General features: G+C 52.4%; 25 non-coding genes across 25 annotated transcripts; 20 read left to right on the forward strand and 5 right to left on the reverse strand.

The window, feature by feature from the left end:
• Nucleotides 1-752: 752 nt before the first annotated feature.
• On the reverse strand, nt 753-824 carry Trnag-ucc (transfer RNA glycine (anticodon UCC)). The gene has a single exon. It is a non-coding gene; the product is annotated as a tRNA-Gly (tRNA).
• Nucleotides 825-1,154: 330 nt separating this feature from the next.
• Trnag-gcc (transfer RNA glycine (anticodon GCC)) lies at nt 1,155-1,225 on the forward strand. Its single transcript has one exon. It is a non-coding gene; the product is annotated as a tRNA-Gly (tRNA).
• Nucleotides 1,226-1,523: 298 nt separating this feature from the next.
• On the forward strand, nt 1,524-1,596 carry Trnam-cau (transfer RNA methionine (anticodon CAU)). Its single transcript has one exon. It is a non-coding gene; the product is annotated as a tRNA-Met (tRNA).
• A 453-nt stretch (nt 1,597-2,049) lies between these two features.
• Nucleotides 2,050-2,121, forward strand: Trnae-uuc (transfer RNA glutamic acid (anticodon UUC)). Its single transcript has one exon. It is a non-coding gene; the product is annotated as a tRNA-Glu (tRNA).
• Nucleotides 2,122-2,377: 256 nt separating this feature from the next.
• On the forward strand, nt 2,378-2,451 carry Trnai-aau (transfer RNA isoleucine (anticodon AAU)). The gene has a single exon. It is a non-coding gene; the product is annotated as a tRNA-Ile (tRNA).
• Nucleotides 2,452-3,217: 766 nt separating this feature from the next.
• Trnag-ucc (transfer RNA glycine (anticodon UCC)) lies at nt 3,218-3,289 on the reverse strand. The gene has a single exon. It is a non-coding gene; the product is annotated as a tRNA-Gly (tRNA).
• A 330-nt stretch (nt 3,290-3,619) lies between these two features.
• Trnag-gcc (transfer RNA glycine (anticodon GCC)) lies at nt 3,620-3,690 on the forward strand. Its single transcript has one exon. It is a non-coding gene; the product is annotated as a tRNA-Gly (tRNA).
• A 298-nt stretch (nt 3,691-3,988) lies between these two features.
• On the forward strand, nt 3,989-4,061 carry Trnam-cau (transfer RNA methionine (anticodon CAU)). Its single transcript has one exon. It is a non-coding gene; the product is annotated as a tRNA-Met (tRNA).
• A 453-nt stretch (nt 4,062-4,514) lies between these two features.
• Nucleotides 4,515-4,586, forward strand: Trnae-uuc (transfer RNA glutamic acid (anticodon UUC)). Its single transcript has one exon. It is a non-coding gene; the product is annotated as a tRNA-Glu (tRNA).
• Nucleotides 4,587-4,842: 256 nt separating this feature from the next.
• Nucleotides 4,843-4,916, forward strand: Trnai-aau (transfer RNA isoleucine (anticodon AAU)). Its single transcript has one exon. It is a non-coding gene; the product is annotated as a tRNA-Ile (tRNA).
• A 766-nt stretch (nt 4,917-5,682) lies between these two features.
• On the reverse strand, nt 5,683-5,754 carry Trnag-ucc (transfer RNA glycine (anticodon UCC)). The gene has a single exon. It is a non-coding gene; the product is annotated as a tRNA-Gly (tRNA).
• Nucleotides 5,755-6,084: 330 nt separating this feature from the next.
• Trnag-gcc (transfer RNA glycine (anticodon GCC)) lies at nt 6,085-6,155 on the forward strand. Its single transcript has one exon. It is a non-coding gene; the product is annotated as a tRNA-Gly (tRNA).
• Nucleotides 6,156-6,453: 298 nt separating this feature from the next.
• Trnam-cau (transfer RNA methionine (anticodon CAU)) lies at nt 6,454-6,526 on the forward strand. Its single transcript has one exon. It is a non-coding gene; the product is annotated as a tRNA-Met (tRNA).
• A 453-nt stretch (nt 6,527-6,979) lies between these two features.
• Trnae-uuc (transfer RNA glutamic acid (anticodon UUC)) lies at nt 6,980-7,051 on the forward strand. The gene has a single exon. It is a non-coding gene; the product is annotated as a tRNA-Glu (tRNA).
• Nucleotides 7,052-7,307: 256 nt separating this feature from the next.
• On the forward strand, nt 7,308-7,381 carry Trnai-aau (transfer RNA isoleucine (anticodon AAU)). The gene has a single exon. It is a non-coding gene; the product is annotated as a tRNA-Ile (tRNA).
• A 766-nt stretch (nt 7,382-8,147) lies between these two features.
• Trnag-ucc (transfer RNA glycine (anticodon UCC)) lies at nt 8,148-8,219 on the reverse strand. Its single transcript has one exon. It is a non-coding gene; the product is annotated as a tRNA-Gly (tRNA).
• A 330-nt stretch (nt 8,220-8,549) lies between these two features.
• On the forward strand, nt 8,550-8,620 carry Trnag-gcc (transfer RNA glycine (anticodon GCC)). The gene has a single exon. It is a non-coding gene; the product is annotated as a tRNA-Gly (tRNA).
• A 298-nt stretch (nt 8,621-8,918) lies between these two features.
• Trnam-cau (transfer RNA methionine (anticodon CAU)) lies at nt 8,919-8,991 on the forward strand. Its single transcript has one exon. It is a non-coding gene; the product is annotated as a tRNA-Met (tRNA).
• A 453-nt stretch (nt 8,992-9,444) lies between these two features.
• Trnae-uuc (transfer RNA glutamic acid (anticodon UUC)) lies at nt 9,445-9,516 on the forward strand. Its single transcript has one exon. It is a non-coding gene; the product is annotated as a tRNA-Glu (tRNA).
• Nucleotides 9,517-9,772: 256 nt separating this feature from the next.
• Nucleotides 9,773-9,846, forward strand: Trnai-aau (transfer RNA isoleucine (anticodon AAU)). The gene has a single exon. It is a non-coding gene; the product is annotated as a tRNA-Ile (tRNA).
• A 766-nt stretch (nt 9,847-10,612) lies between these two features.
• Trnag-ucc (transfer RNA glycine (anticodon UCC)) lies at nt 10,613-10,684 on the reverse strand. Its single transcript has one exon. It is a non-coding gene; the product is annotated as a tRNA-Gly (tRNA).
• Nucleotides 10,685-11,014: 330 nt separating this feature from the next.
• Trnag-gcc (transfer RNA glycine (anticodon GCC)) lies at nt 11,015-11,085 on the forward strand. The gene has a single exon. It is a non-coding gene; the product is annotated as a tRNA-Gly (tRNA).
• A 298-nt stretch (nt 11,086-11,383) lies between these two features.
• Nucleotides 11,384-11,456, forward strand: Trnam-cau (transfer RNA methionine (anticodon CAU)). The gene has a single exon. It is a non-coding gene; the product is annotated as a tRNA-Met (tRNA).
• Nucleotides 11,457-11,909: 453 nt separating this feature from the next.
• Trnae-uuc (transfer RNA glutamic acid (anticodon UUC)) lies at nt 11,910-11,981 on the forward strand. The gene has a single exon. It is a non-coding gene; the product is annotated as a tRNA-Glu (tRNA).
• Nucleotides 11,982-12,237: 256 nt separating this feature from the next.
• Trnaf-aaa (transfer RNA phenylalanine (anticodon AAA)) lies at nt 12,238-12,311 on the forward strand. Its single transcript has one exon. It is a non-coding gene; the product is annotated as a tRNA-Phe (tRNA).
• The last annotated feature ends 134 nt before the right edge of the window (nt 12,312-12,445 follow it).

Raw genomic sequence — 12,445 nt, forward strand, 5'->3', positions numbered from 1 at the left:
TTTCAAAAAGGCAACGCCGATTTCCCCGGGGAAGCATGGTGACAAAGAAATCGTCACATTGTTGTGGGAGCTGCTAGGGGACCCGAACGCGACGTGTCGGGACGCGCTAAAACACTTCACTGGTCACAGCACGCTGAACACACAGTTTCTCGTCCGATCACCGCTACTGCGCGACGCTGGGCGTTGTCAGTGCTTGGGCGGGTGACCGCCTGCGAACGCAGGGCACTGTCGACAGTTTCAATTCGTATTTCTCTTTCCTCTTCGCTTTCGGAGCTGCAGCGCTATTCGGTCATGGGCACTGGCGCCACGTTTTGCCTCTCGGTATGCCAAGTCGCGCCGTGCGGCCACAGTGTAATGAAGGAGCGTGTTGTAAAACACGCAACAAAGAAAGAAAGGAAGGATGGAAGGAAGGAAGGAAGGAATGAATGTACTAGTAATAAAACTGAATTTGTATGACAGAACATGTATAATCACACAATGATAACAGGCAGCGGGTCTTTACCTGAGGCATAAGTAATGTTGTGCCCGCCTCGCCATACCTCTCTCAGTCGTTTCGCGTGCTTGTCCTTTTGATATAGGCCGATTGGAGAGCGTCAGCTCTCGCGTCAGCCGAGCAAAGTCGAGACAAGTCGAGACTCAAGGGGAATCGACGCACACACTATAGGGTGGCCTGCAGCGACTAAGAGGGGGAAAGAAACATTAATTTAAGGACGCGTGGCAAAAGTACTCGTACGCAAAAGTAAAAAGCCGGCTGCGGTGGCCGGGAATCGAACCCGGATCAACTGCTTGGAAGGCAACTATGCTGACCATTACACCACCACCGCACAGTTTCCTTCCGCGCACGCCGCGCTGTGTCTGCTTCCCGCCTGTCGGCGGCGGCTCAAGGTGGTCGTAGCTGTAGGCGCATTACGGGGTGGGCGAGCGCACCCAGACAGCGTCTCGACGCACATTTCGCGTCCTTTGGCAAGAGTCGTCGCGTGCGTGCGCCGCACGAGTACTTAGACGATCGCATTCTGGCGTCATTTTTAAGCAGTGCAGTGCAGGATTCAGCGTCTGTAGCATTCTCTCGAGAGGATGCGACGGCGCTGGACGGTAGTCCCACTTTCCCTTCAGGCGTCTCCGCGGAAAGCACCAGGAAGCTGTTAACTAGCTGAGCATCGGTGGTTCAGTGGTAGAATGCTCGCCTGCCACGCGGGCGGCCCGGGTTCGATTCCCGGCCGATGCATCATTTTCTTTTTTCTCCGATAATGGTGCCGCGTGTGTTTCGCACTCGAACTGCGTGAGCCATGAGAATGAACCGCGGGATTCCGTGTGGAAAGAACCAAACATGCAGCGCGCACGACTTGTCGTTTGGGCGCTTGCGTGCTATTGTACGTACTGGCGTCGGCCTAGCATAGCAAGTTGCCTGTCGCGCCGGGAATGCACGTGTAGCAACGGAAAAAAGTTAGCCAGGAAGTGCAGATAGACTCTCCTCCACTGGTATTCGGTACTTACAGAGATTCCAGAGGGTGCGGCGATCACCTGCCTCGGTAGCGCAGTAGGCAGCGCGTAAGTCTCATAATCTTAAGGTCGTGAGTTCGATCCTCACCCGGGGCATTTAATTTACTTTCGTTCACAGCTAAATTGACGGCTCTGCGGTTGCGAAGGAGCGAAACACTTTGTAGTTCGTTATGCACAAGGCTTCAACGACTCAGCGTGAAAATGTTCACTTCCCGTTATTACTACTTGCAGTTCCTTTCTAATTTTTTTAGAAAAATGTACTAGTAGTAAAACTGAATTTCGTATGATGTAACATATAAAGTCACACAATGTACGACCTGCTATATAATGCCAGGCAGCAGGTCTTTAGTAGCAAAATAAGTAAATAAATATTACTACTTACAGGTTTGGTTTCCCTCCTACCCCAGTAACAACGAGACCAAAAGCAATGGTTTGTGACTGTTGCCATGCGCGCCTCGGCATGGTCGCGCGAAAAGATGCTCGCAAACAGGGAAAGTGCGACACGGAGAGCGAGTGGACGGCGTGTAAGCACGATGGAATATGCGCGCGTCCGGTGTGGTCTAGTGGCTAGGATACCTGGCTTTCACCCAGGAGGCCCGGGTTCGATTCCCGGTACCGGAACGGAATTTTTTCGGAACAAATCACGACAAGTTTTGACCGTGCGAAATGCTGTTTCACGTCCTCCTCGCATTATAGCTACTGGTTCGCAAACGTCAGCCGAAAACAGTCGAGAGAAACGGGCACGCAATGAAATTACTAAGAGCAGCGGAATAAAGGGAGGAGAGACGCTGGTCCACTGTTGGACTGCTGCATAGAAATGTTACATGGCAATACGCACAGCAATTGCCGCAAAGCGATGGAAGTCTCTTTGCACCGAGGCCCGTTAGCTCAGTTGGTTAGAGCGTCGTGCTAATAACGCGAAGGTCGTGGGTTCGATCCCCCCACGGGCCACTACGATTTTACTATTTCAAAAAGGCAACGCCGATTTCCCCGGGGAAGCATGGTGACAAAGAAATCGTCACATTGTTGTGGGAGCTGCTAGGGGACCCGAACGCGACGTGTCGGGACGCGCTAAAACACTTCACTGGTCACAGCACGCTGAACACACAGTTTCTCGTCCGATCACCGCTACTGCGCGACGCTGGGCGTTGTCAGTGCTTGGGCGGGTGACCGCCTGCGAACGCAGGGCACTGTCGACAGTTTCAATTCGTATTTCTCTTTCCTCTTCGCTTTCGGAGCTGCAGCGCTATTCGGTCATGGGCACTGGCGCCACGTTTTGCCTCTCGGTATGCCAAGTCGCGCCGTGCGGCCACAGTGTAATGAAGGAGCGTGTTGTAAAACACGCAACAAAGAAAGAAAGGAAGGATGGAAGGAAGGAAGGAAGGAATGAATGTACTAGTAATAAAACTGAATTTGTATGACAGAACATGTATAATCACACAATGATAACAGGCAGCGGGTCTTTACCTGAGGCATAAGTAATGTTGTGCCCGCCTCGCCATACCTCTCTCAGTCGTTTCGCGTGCTTGTCCTTTTGATATAGGCCGATTGGAGAGCGTCAGCTCTCGCGTCAGCCGAGCAAAGTCGAGACAAGTCGAGACTCAAGGGGAATCGACGCACACACTATAGGGTGGCCTGCAGCGACTAAGAGGGGGAAAGAAACATTAATTTAAGGACGCGTGGCAAAAGTACTCGTACGCAAAAGTAAAAAGCCGGCTGCGGTGGCCGGGAATCGAACCCGGATCAACTGCTTGGAAGGCAACTATGCTGACCATTACACCACCACCGCACAGTTTCCTTCCGCGCACGCCGCGCTGTGTCTGCTTCCCGCCTGTCGGCGGCGGCTCAAGGTGGTCGTAGCTGTAGGCGCATTACGGGGTGGGCGAGCGCACCCAGACAGCGTCTCGACGCACATTTCGCGTCCTTTGGCAAGAGTCGTCGCGTGCGTGCGCCGCACGAGTACTTAGACGATCGCATTCTGGCGTCATTTTTAAGCAGTGCAGTGCAGGATTCAGCGTCTGTAGCATTCTCTCGAGAGGATGCGACGGCGCTGGACGGTAGTCCCACTTTCCCTTCAGGCGTCTCCGCGGAAAGCACCAGGAAGCTGTTAACTAGCTGAGCATCGGTGGTTCAGTGGTAGAATGCTCGCCTGCCACGCGGGCGGCCCGGGTTCGATTCCCGGCCGATGCATCATTTTCTTTTTTCTCCGATAATGGTGCCGCGTGTGTTTCGCACTCGAACTGCGTGAGCCATGAGAATGAACCGCGGGATTCCGTGTGGAAAGAACCAAACATGCAGCGCGCACGACTTGTCGTTTGGGCGCTTGCGTGCTATTGTACGTACTGGCGTCGGCCTAGCATAGCAAGTTGCCTGTCGCGCCGGGAATGCACGTGTAGCAACGGAAAAAAGTTAGCCAGGAAGTGCAGATAGACTCTCCTCCACTGGTATTCGGTACTTACAGAGATTCCAGAGGGTGCGGCGATCACCTGCCTCGGTAGCGCAGTAGGCAGCGCGTAAGTCTCATAATCTTAAGGTCGTGAGTTCGATCCTCACCCGGGGCATTTAATTTACTTTCGTTCACAGCTAAATTGACGGCTCTGCGGTTGCGAAGGAGCGAAACACTTTGTAGTTCGTTATGCACAAGGCTTCAACGACTCAGCGTGAAAATGTTCACTTCCCGTTATTACTACTTGCAGTTCCTTTCTAATTTTTTTAGAAAAATGTACTAGTAGTAAAACTGAATTTCGTATGATGTAACATATAAAGTCACACAATGTACGACCTGCTATATAATGCCAGGCAGCAGGTCTTTAGTAGCAAAATAAGTAAATAAATATTACTACTTACAGGTTTGGTTTCCCTCCTACCCCAGTAACAACGAGACCAAAAGCAATGGTTTGTGACTGTTGCCATGCGCGCCTCGGCATGGTCGCGCGAAAAGATGCTCGCAAACAGGGAAAGTGCGACACGGAGAGCGAGTGGACGGCGTGTAAGCACGATGGAATATGCGCGCGTCCGGTGTGGTCTAGTGGCTAGGATACCTGGCTTTCACCCAGGAGGCCCGGGTTCGATTCCCGGTACCGGAACGGAATTTTTTCGGAACAAATCACGACAAGTTTTGACCGTGCGAAATGCTGTTTCACGTCCTCCTCGCATTATAGCTACTGGTTCGCAAACGTCAGCCGAAAACAGTCGAGAGAAACGGGCACGCAATGAAATTACTAAGAGCAGCGGAATAAAGGGAGGAGAGACGCTGGTCCACTGTTGGACTGCTGCATAGAAATGTTACATGGCAATACGCACAGCAATTGCCGCAAAGCGATGGAAGTCTCTTTGCACCGAGGCCCGTTAGCTCAGTTGGTTAGAGCGTCGTGCTAATAACGCGAAGGTCGTGGGTTCGATCCCCCCACGGGCCACTACGATTTTACTATTTCAAAAAGGCAACGCCGATTTCCCCGGGGAAGCATGGTGACAAAGAAATCGTCACATTGTTGTGGGAGCTGCTAGGGGACCCGAACGCGACGTGTCGGGACGCGCTAAAACACTTCACTGGTCACAGCACGCTGAACACACAGTTTCTCGTCCGATCACCGCTACTGCGCGACGCTGGGCGTTGTCAGTGCTTGGGCGGGTGACCGCCTGCGAACGCAGGGCACTGTCGACAGTTTCAATTCGTATTTCTCTTTCCTCTTCGCTTTCGGAGCTGCAGCGCTATTCGGTCATGGGCACTGGCGCCACGTTTTGCCTCTCGGTATGCCAAGTCGCGCCGTGCGGCCACAGTGTAATGAAGGAGCGTGTTGTAAAACACGCAACAAAGAAAGAAAGGAAGGATGGAAGGAAGGAAGGAAGGAATGAATGTACTAGTAATAAAACTGAATTTGTATGACAGAACATGTATAATCACACAATGATAACAGGCAGCGGGTCTTTACCTGAGGCATAAGTAATGTTGTGCCCGCCTCGCCATACCTCTCTCAGTCGTTTCGCGTGCTTGTCCTTTTGATATAGGCCGATTGGAGAGCGTCAGCTCTCGCGTCAGCCGAGCAAAGTCGAGACAAGTCGAGACTCAAGGGGAATCGACGCACACACTATAGGGTGGCCTGCAGCGACTAAGAGGGGGAAAGAAACATTAATTTAAGGACGCGTGGCAAAAGTACTCGTACGCAAAAGTAAAAAGCCGGCTGCGGTGGCCGGGAATCGAACCCGGATCAACTGCTTGGAAGGCAACTATGCTGACCATTACACCACCACCGCACAGTTTCCTTCCGCGCACGCCGCGCTGTGTCTGCTTCCCGCCTGTCGGCGGCGGCTCAAGGTGGTCGTAGCTGTAGGCGCATTACGGGGTGGGCGAGCGCACCCAGACAGCGTCTCGACGCACATTTCGCGTCCTTTGGCAAGAGTCGTCGCGTGCGTGCGCCGCACGAGTACTTAGACGATCGCATTCTGGCGTCATTTTTAAGCAGTGCAGTGCAGGATTCAGCGTCTGTAGCATTCTCTCGAGAGGATGCGACGGCGCTGGACGGTAGTCCCACTTTCCCTTCAGGCGTCTCCGCGGAAAGCACCAGGAAGCTGTTAACTAGCTGAGCATCGGTGGTTCAGTGGTAGAATGCTCGCCTGCCACGCGGGCGGCCCGGGTTCGATTCCCGGCCGATGCATCATTTTCTTTTTTCTCCGATAATGGTGCCGCGTGTGTTTCGCACTCGAACTGCGTGAGCCATGAGAATGAACCGCGGGATTCCGTGTGGAAAGAACCAAACATGCAGCGCGCACGACTTGTCGTTTGGGCGCTTGCGTGCTATTGTACGTACTGGCGTCGGCCTAGCATAGCAAGTTGCCTGTCGCGCCGGGAATGCACGTGTAGCAACGGAAAAAAGTTAGCCAGGAAGTGCAGATAGACTCTCCTCCACTGGTATTCGGTACTTACAGAGATTCCAGAGGGTGCGGCGATCACCTGCCTCGGTAGCGCAGTAGGCAGCGCGTAAGTCTCATAATCTTAAGGTCGTGAGTTCGATCCTCACCCGGGGCATTTAATTTACTTTCGTTCACAGCTAAATTGACGGCTCTGCGGTTGCGAAGGAGCGAAACACTTTGTAGTTCGTTATGCACAAGGCTTCAACGACTCAGCGTGAAAATGTTCACTTCCCGTTATTACTACTTGCAGTTCCTTTCTAATTTTTTTAGAAAAATGTACTAGTAGTAAAACTGAATTTCGTATGATGTAACATATAAAGTCACACAATGTACGACCTGCTATATAATGCCAGGCAGCAGGTCTTTAGTAGCAAAATAAGTAAATAAATATTACTACTTACAGGTTTGGTTTCCCTCCTACCCCAGTAACAACGAGACCAAAAGCAATGGTTTGTGACTGTTGCCATGCGCGCCTCGGCATGGTCGCGCGAAAAGATGCTCGCAAACAGGGAAAGTGCGACACGGAGAGCGAGTGGACGGCGTGTAAGCACGATGGAATATGCGCGCGTCCGGTGTGGTCTAGTGGCTAGGATACCTGGCTTTCACCCAGGAGGCCCGGGTTCGATTCCCGGTACCGGAACGGAATTTTTTCGGAACAAATCACGACAAGTTTTGACCGTGCGAAATGCTGTTTCACGTCCTCCTCGCATTATAGCTACTGGTTCGCAAACGTCAGCCGAAAACAGTCGAGAGAAACGGGCACGCAATGAAATTACTAAGAGCAGCGGAATAAAGGGAGGAGAGACGCTGGTCCACTGTTGGACTGCTGCATAGAAATGTTACATGGCAATACGCACAGCAATTGCCGCAAAGCGATGGAAGTCTCTTTGCACCGAGGCCCGTTAGCTCAGTTGGTTAGAGCGTCGTGCTAATAACGCGAAGGTCGTGGGTTCGATCCCCCCACGGGCCACTACGATTTTACTATTTCAAAAAGGCAACGCCGATTTCCCCGGGGAAGCATGGTGACAAAGAAATCGTCACATTGTTGTGGGAGCTGCTAGGGGACCCGAACGCGACGTGTCGGGACGCGCTAAAACACTTCACTGGTCACAGCACGCTGAACACACAGTTTCTCGTCCGATCACCGCTACTGCGCGACGCTGGGCGTTGTCAGTGCTTGGGCGGGTGACCGCCTGCGAACGCAGGGCACTGTCGACAGTTTCAATTCGTATTTCTCTTTCCTCTTCGCTTTCGGAGCTGCAGCGCTATTCGGTCATGGGCACTGGCGCCACGTTTTGCCTCTCGGTATGCCAAGTCGCGCCGTGCGGCCACAGTGTAATGAAGGAGCGTGTTGTAAAACACGCAACAAAGAAAGAAAGGAAGGATGGAAGGAAGGAAGGAAGGAATGAATGTACTAGTAATAAAACTGAATTTGTATGACAGAACATGTATAATCACACAATGATAACAGGCAGCGGGTCTTTACCTGAGGCATAAGTAATGTTGTGCCCGCCTCGCCATACCTCTCTCAGTCGTTTCGCGTGCTTGTCCTTTTGATATAGGCCGATTGGAGAGCGTCAGCTCTCGCGTCAGCCGAGCAAAGTCGAGACAAGTCGAGACTCAAGGGGAATCGACGCACACACTATAGGGTGGCCTGCAGCGACTAAGAGGGGGAAAGAAACATTAATTTAAGGACGCGTGGCAAAAGTACTCGTACGCAAAAGTAAAAAGCCGGCTGCGGTGGCCGGGAATCGAACCCGGATCAACTGCTTGGAAGGCAACTATGCTGACCATTACACCACCACCGCACAGTTTCCTTCCGCGCACGCCGCGCTGTGTCTGCTTCCCGCCTGTCGGCGGCGGCTCAAGGTGGTCGTAGCTGTAGGCGCATTACGGGGTGGGCGAGCGCACCCAGACAGCGTCTCGACGCACATTTCGCGTCCTTTGGCAAGAGTCGTCGCGTGCGTGCGCCGCACGAGTACTTAGACGATCGCATTCTGGCGTCATTTTTAAGCAGTGCAGTGCAGGATTCAGCGTCTGTAGCATTCTCTCGAGAGGATGCGACGGCGCTGGACGGTAGTCCCACTTTCCCTTCAGGCGTCTCCGCGGAAAGCACCAGGAAGCTGTTAACTAGCTGAGCATCGGTGGTTCAGTGGTAGAATGCTCGCCTGCCACGCGGGCGGCCCGGGTTCGATTCCCGGCCGATGCATCATTTTCTTTTTTCTCCGATAATGGTGCCGCGTGTGTTTCGCACTCGAACTGCGTGAGCCATGAGAATGAACCGCGGGATTCCGTGTGGAAAGAACCAAACATGCAGCGCGCACGACTTGTCGTTTGGGCGCTTGCGTGCTATTGTACGTACTGGCGTCGGCCTAGCATAGCAAGTTGCCTGTCGCGCCGGGAATGCACGTGTAGCAACGGAAAAAAGTTAGCCAGGAAGTGCAGATAGACTCTCCTCCACTGGTATTCGGTACTTACAGAGATTCCAGAGGGTGCGGCGATCACCTGCCTCGGTAGCGCAGTAGGCAGCGCGTAAGTCTCATAATCTTAAGGTCGTGAGTTCGATCCTCACCCGGGGCATTTAATTTACTTTCGTTCACAGCTAAATTGACGGCTCTGCGGTTGCGAAGGAGCGAAACACTTTGTAGTTCGTTATGCACAAGGCTTCAACGACTCAGCGTGAAAATGTTCACTTCCCGTTATTACTACTTGCAGTTCCTTTCTAATTTTTTTAGAAAAATGTACTAGTAGTAAAACTGAATTTCGTATGATGTAACATATAAAGTCACACAATGTACGACCTGCTATATAATGACAGGCAGCAGGTCTTTAGTAGCAAAATAAGTAAATAAATATTACTACTTACAGGTTTGGTTTCCCTCCTACCCCAGTAACAACGAGACCAAAAGCAATGGTTTGTGACTGTTGCCATGCGCGCCTCGGCATGGTCGCGCGAAAAGATGCTCGCAAACAGGGAAAGTGCGACACGGAGAGCGAGTGGACGGCGTGTAAGCACGATGGAATATGCGCGCGTCCGGTGTGGTCTAGTGGCTAGGATACCTGGCTTTCACCCAGGAGGCCCGGGTTCGATTCCCGGTACCGGAACGGAATTTTTTCGGAACAAATCACGACAAGTTTTGACCGTGCGAAATGCTGTTTCACGTCCTCCTCGCATTATAGCTACTGGTTCGCAAACGTCAGCCGAAAACAGTCGAGAGAAACGGGCACGCAATGAAATTACTAAGAGCAGCGGAATAAAGGGAGGAGAGACGCTGGTCCACTGTTGGACTGCTGCATAGAAATGTTACATGGCAATACGCACAGCAATTGCCGCAAAGCGATGGAAGTCTCTTTGCACCGAGGCCCGTTAGCTCAGTTGGTTAGAGCGTCGTGCTAATAACGCGAAGGTCGTGGGTTCGATCCCCCCACGGGCCACTACGATTTTACTATTTCAAAAAGGCAACGCCGATTTCCCCGGGGAAGCATGGTGACAAAGAAATCGTCACATTGTTGTGGGAGCTGCTAGGGGACCCGAACGCGACGTGTCGGGACGCGCTAAAACACTTCACTGGTCACAGCACGCTGAACACACAGTTTCTCGTCCGATCACCGCTACTGCGCGACGCTGGGCGTTGTCAGTGCTTGGGCGGGTGACCGCCTGCGAACGCAGGGCACTGTCGACAGTTTCAATTCGTATTTCTCTTTCCTCTTCGCTTTCGGAGCTGCAGCGCTATTCGGTCATGGGCACTGGCGCCACGTTTTGCCTCTCGGTATGCCAAGTCGCGCCGTGCGGCCACAGTGTAATGAAGGAGCGTGTTGTAAAACACGCAACAAAGAAAGAAAGGAAGGATGGAAGGAAGGAAGGAAGGAATGAATGTACTAGTAATAAAACTGAATTTGTATGACAGAACATGTATAATCACACAATGATAACAGGCAGCGGGTCTTTACCTGAGGCATAAGTAATGTTGTGCCCGCCTCGCCATACCTCTCTCAGTCGTTTCGCGTGCTTGTCCTTTTGATATAGGCCGATTGGAGAGCGTCAGCTCTCGCGTCAGCCGAGCAAAGTCGAGACAAGTCGAGACTCAAGGGGAATCGACGCACACACTATAGGGTGGCCTGCAGCGACTAAGAGGGGGAAAGAAACATTAATTTAAGGACGCGTGGCAAAAGTACTCGTACGCAAAAGTAAAAAGCCGGCTGCGGTGGCCGGGAATCGAACCCGGATCAACTGCTTGGAAGGCAACTATGCTGACCATTACACCACCACCGCACAGTTTCCTTCCGCGCACGCCGCGCTGTGTCTGCTTCCCGCCTGTCGGCGGCGGCTCAAGGTGGTCGTAGCTGTAGGCGCATTACGGGGTGGGCGAGCGCACCCAGACAGCGTCTCGACGCACATTTCGCGTCCTTTGGCAAGAGTCGTCGCGTGCGTGCGCCGCACGAGTACTTAGACGATCGCATTCTGGCGTCATTTTTAAGCAGTGCAGTGCAGGATTCAGCGTCTGTAGCATTCTCTCGAGAGGATGCGACGGCGCTGGACGGTAGTCCCACTTTCCCTTCAGGCGTCTCCGCGGAAAGCACCAGGAAGCTGTTAACTAGCTGAGCATCGGTGGTTCAGTGGTAGAATGCTCGCCTGCCACGCGGGCGGCCCGGGTTCGATTCCCGGCCGATGCATCATTTTCTTTTTTCTCCGATAATGGTGCCGCGTGTGTTTCGCACTCGAACTGCGTGAGCCATGAGAATGAACCGCGGGATTCCGTGTGGAAAGAACCAAACATGCAGCGCGCACGACTTGTCGTTTGGGCGCTTGCGTGCTATTGTACGTACTGGCGTCGGCCTAGCATAGCAAGTTGCCTGTCGCGCCGGGAATGCACGTGTAGCAACGGAAAAAAGTTAGCCAGGAAGTGCAGATAGACTCTCCTCCACTGGTATTCGGTACTTACAGAGATTCCAGAGGGTGCGGCGATCACCTGCCTCGGTAGCGCAGTAGGCAGCGCGTAAGTCTCATAATCTTAAGGTCGTGAGTTCGATCCTCACCCGGGGCATTTAATTTACTTTCGTTCACAGCTAAATTGACGGCTCTGCGGTTGCGAAGGAGCGAAACACTTTGTAGTTCGTTATGCACAAGGCTTCAACGACTCAGCGTGAAAATGTTCACTTCCCGTTATTACTACTTGCAGTTCCTTTCTAATTTTTTTAGAAAAATGTACTAGTAGTAAAACTGAATTTCGTATGATGTAACATATAAAGTCACACAATGTACGACCTGCTATATAATGCCAGGCAGCAGGTCTTTAGTAGCAAAATAAGTAAATAAATATTACTACTTACAGGTTTGGTTTCCCTCCTACCCCAGTAACAACGAGACCAAAAGCAATGGTTTGTGACTGTTGCCATGCGCGCCTCGGCATGGTCGCGCGAAAAGATGCTCGCAAACAGGGAAAGTGCGACACGGAGAGCGAGTGGACGGCGTGTAAGCACGATGGAATATGCGCGCGTCCGGTGTGGTCTAGTGGCTAGGATACCTGGCTTTCACCCAGGAGGCCCGGGTTCGATTCCCGGTACCGGAACGGAATTTTTTCGGAACAAATCACGACAAGTTTTGACCGTGCGAAATGCTGTTTCACGTCCTCCTCGCATTATAGCTACTGGTTCGCAAACGTCAGCCGAAAACAGTCGAGAGAAACGGGCACGCAATGAAATTACTAAGAGCAGCGGAATAAAGGGAGGAGAGACGCTGGTCCACTGTTGGACTGCTGCATAGAAATGTTACATGGCAATACGCACAGCAATTGCCGCAAAGCGATGGAAGTCTCTTTGCACCGAGGCCCGTTAGCTCAGTTGGTTAGAGCGTCGTGCTAAAAACGCGAAGGTCGTGGGTTCGATCCCCCCACGGGCCACTACGATTTTACTATTTCAAAAAGGCAACGCCGATTTCCCCGGGGAAGCATGGTGACAAAGAAATCGTCACATTGTTGTGGGAGCTGCTAGGGGACCCGAACGCGACGTGTCGGGACGCGCTAAAACACTTCAC

This window comes from Schistocerca nitens, unplaced genomic scaffold (assembly GCF_023898315.1).
Source record: "Schistocerca nitens isolate TAMUIC-IGC-003100 unplaced genomic scaffold, iqSchNite1.1 HiC_scaffold_333, whole genome shotgun sequence".
Classification (NCBI taxonomy): Eukaryota; Metazoa; Arthropoda; class Insecta; order Orthoptera; family Acrididae; genus Schistocerca; species Schistocerca nitens.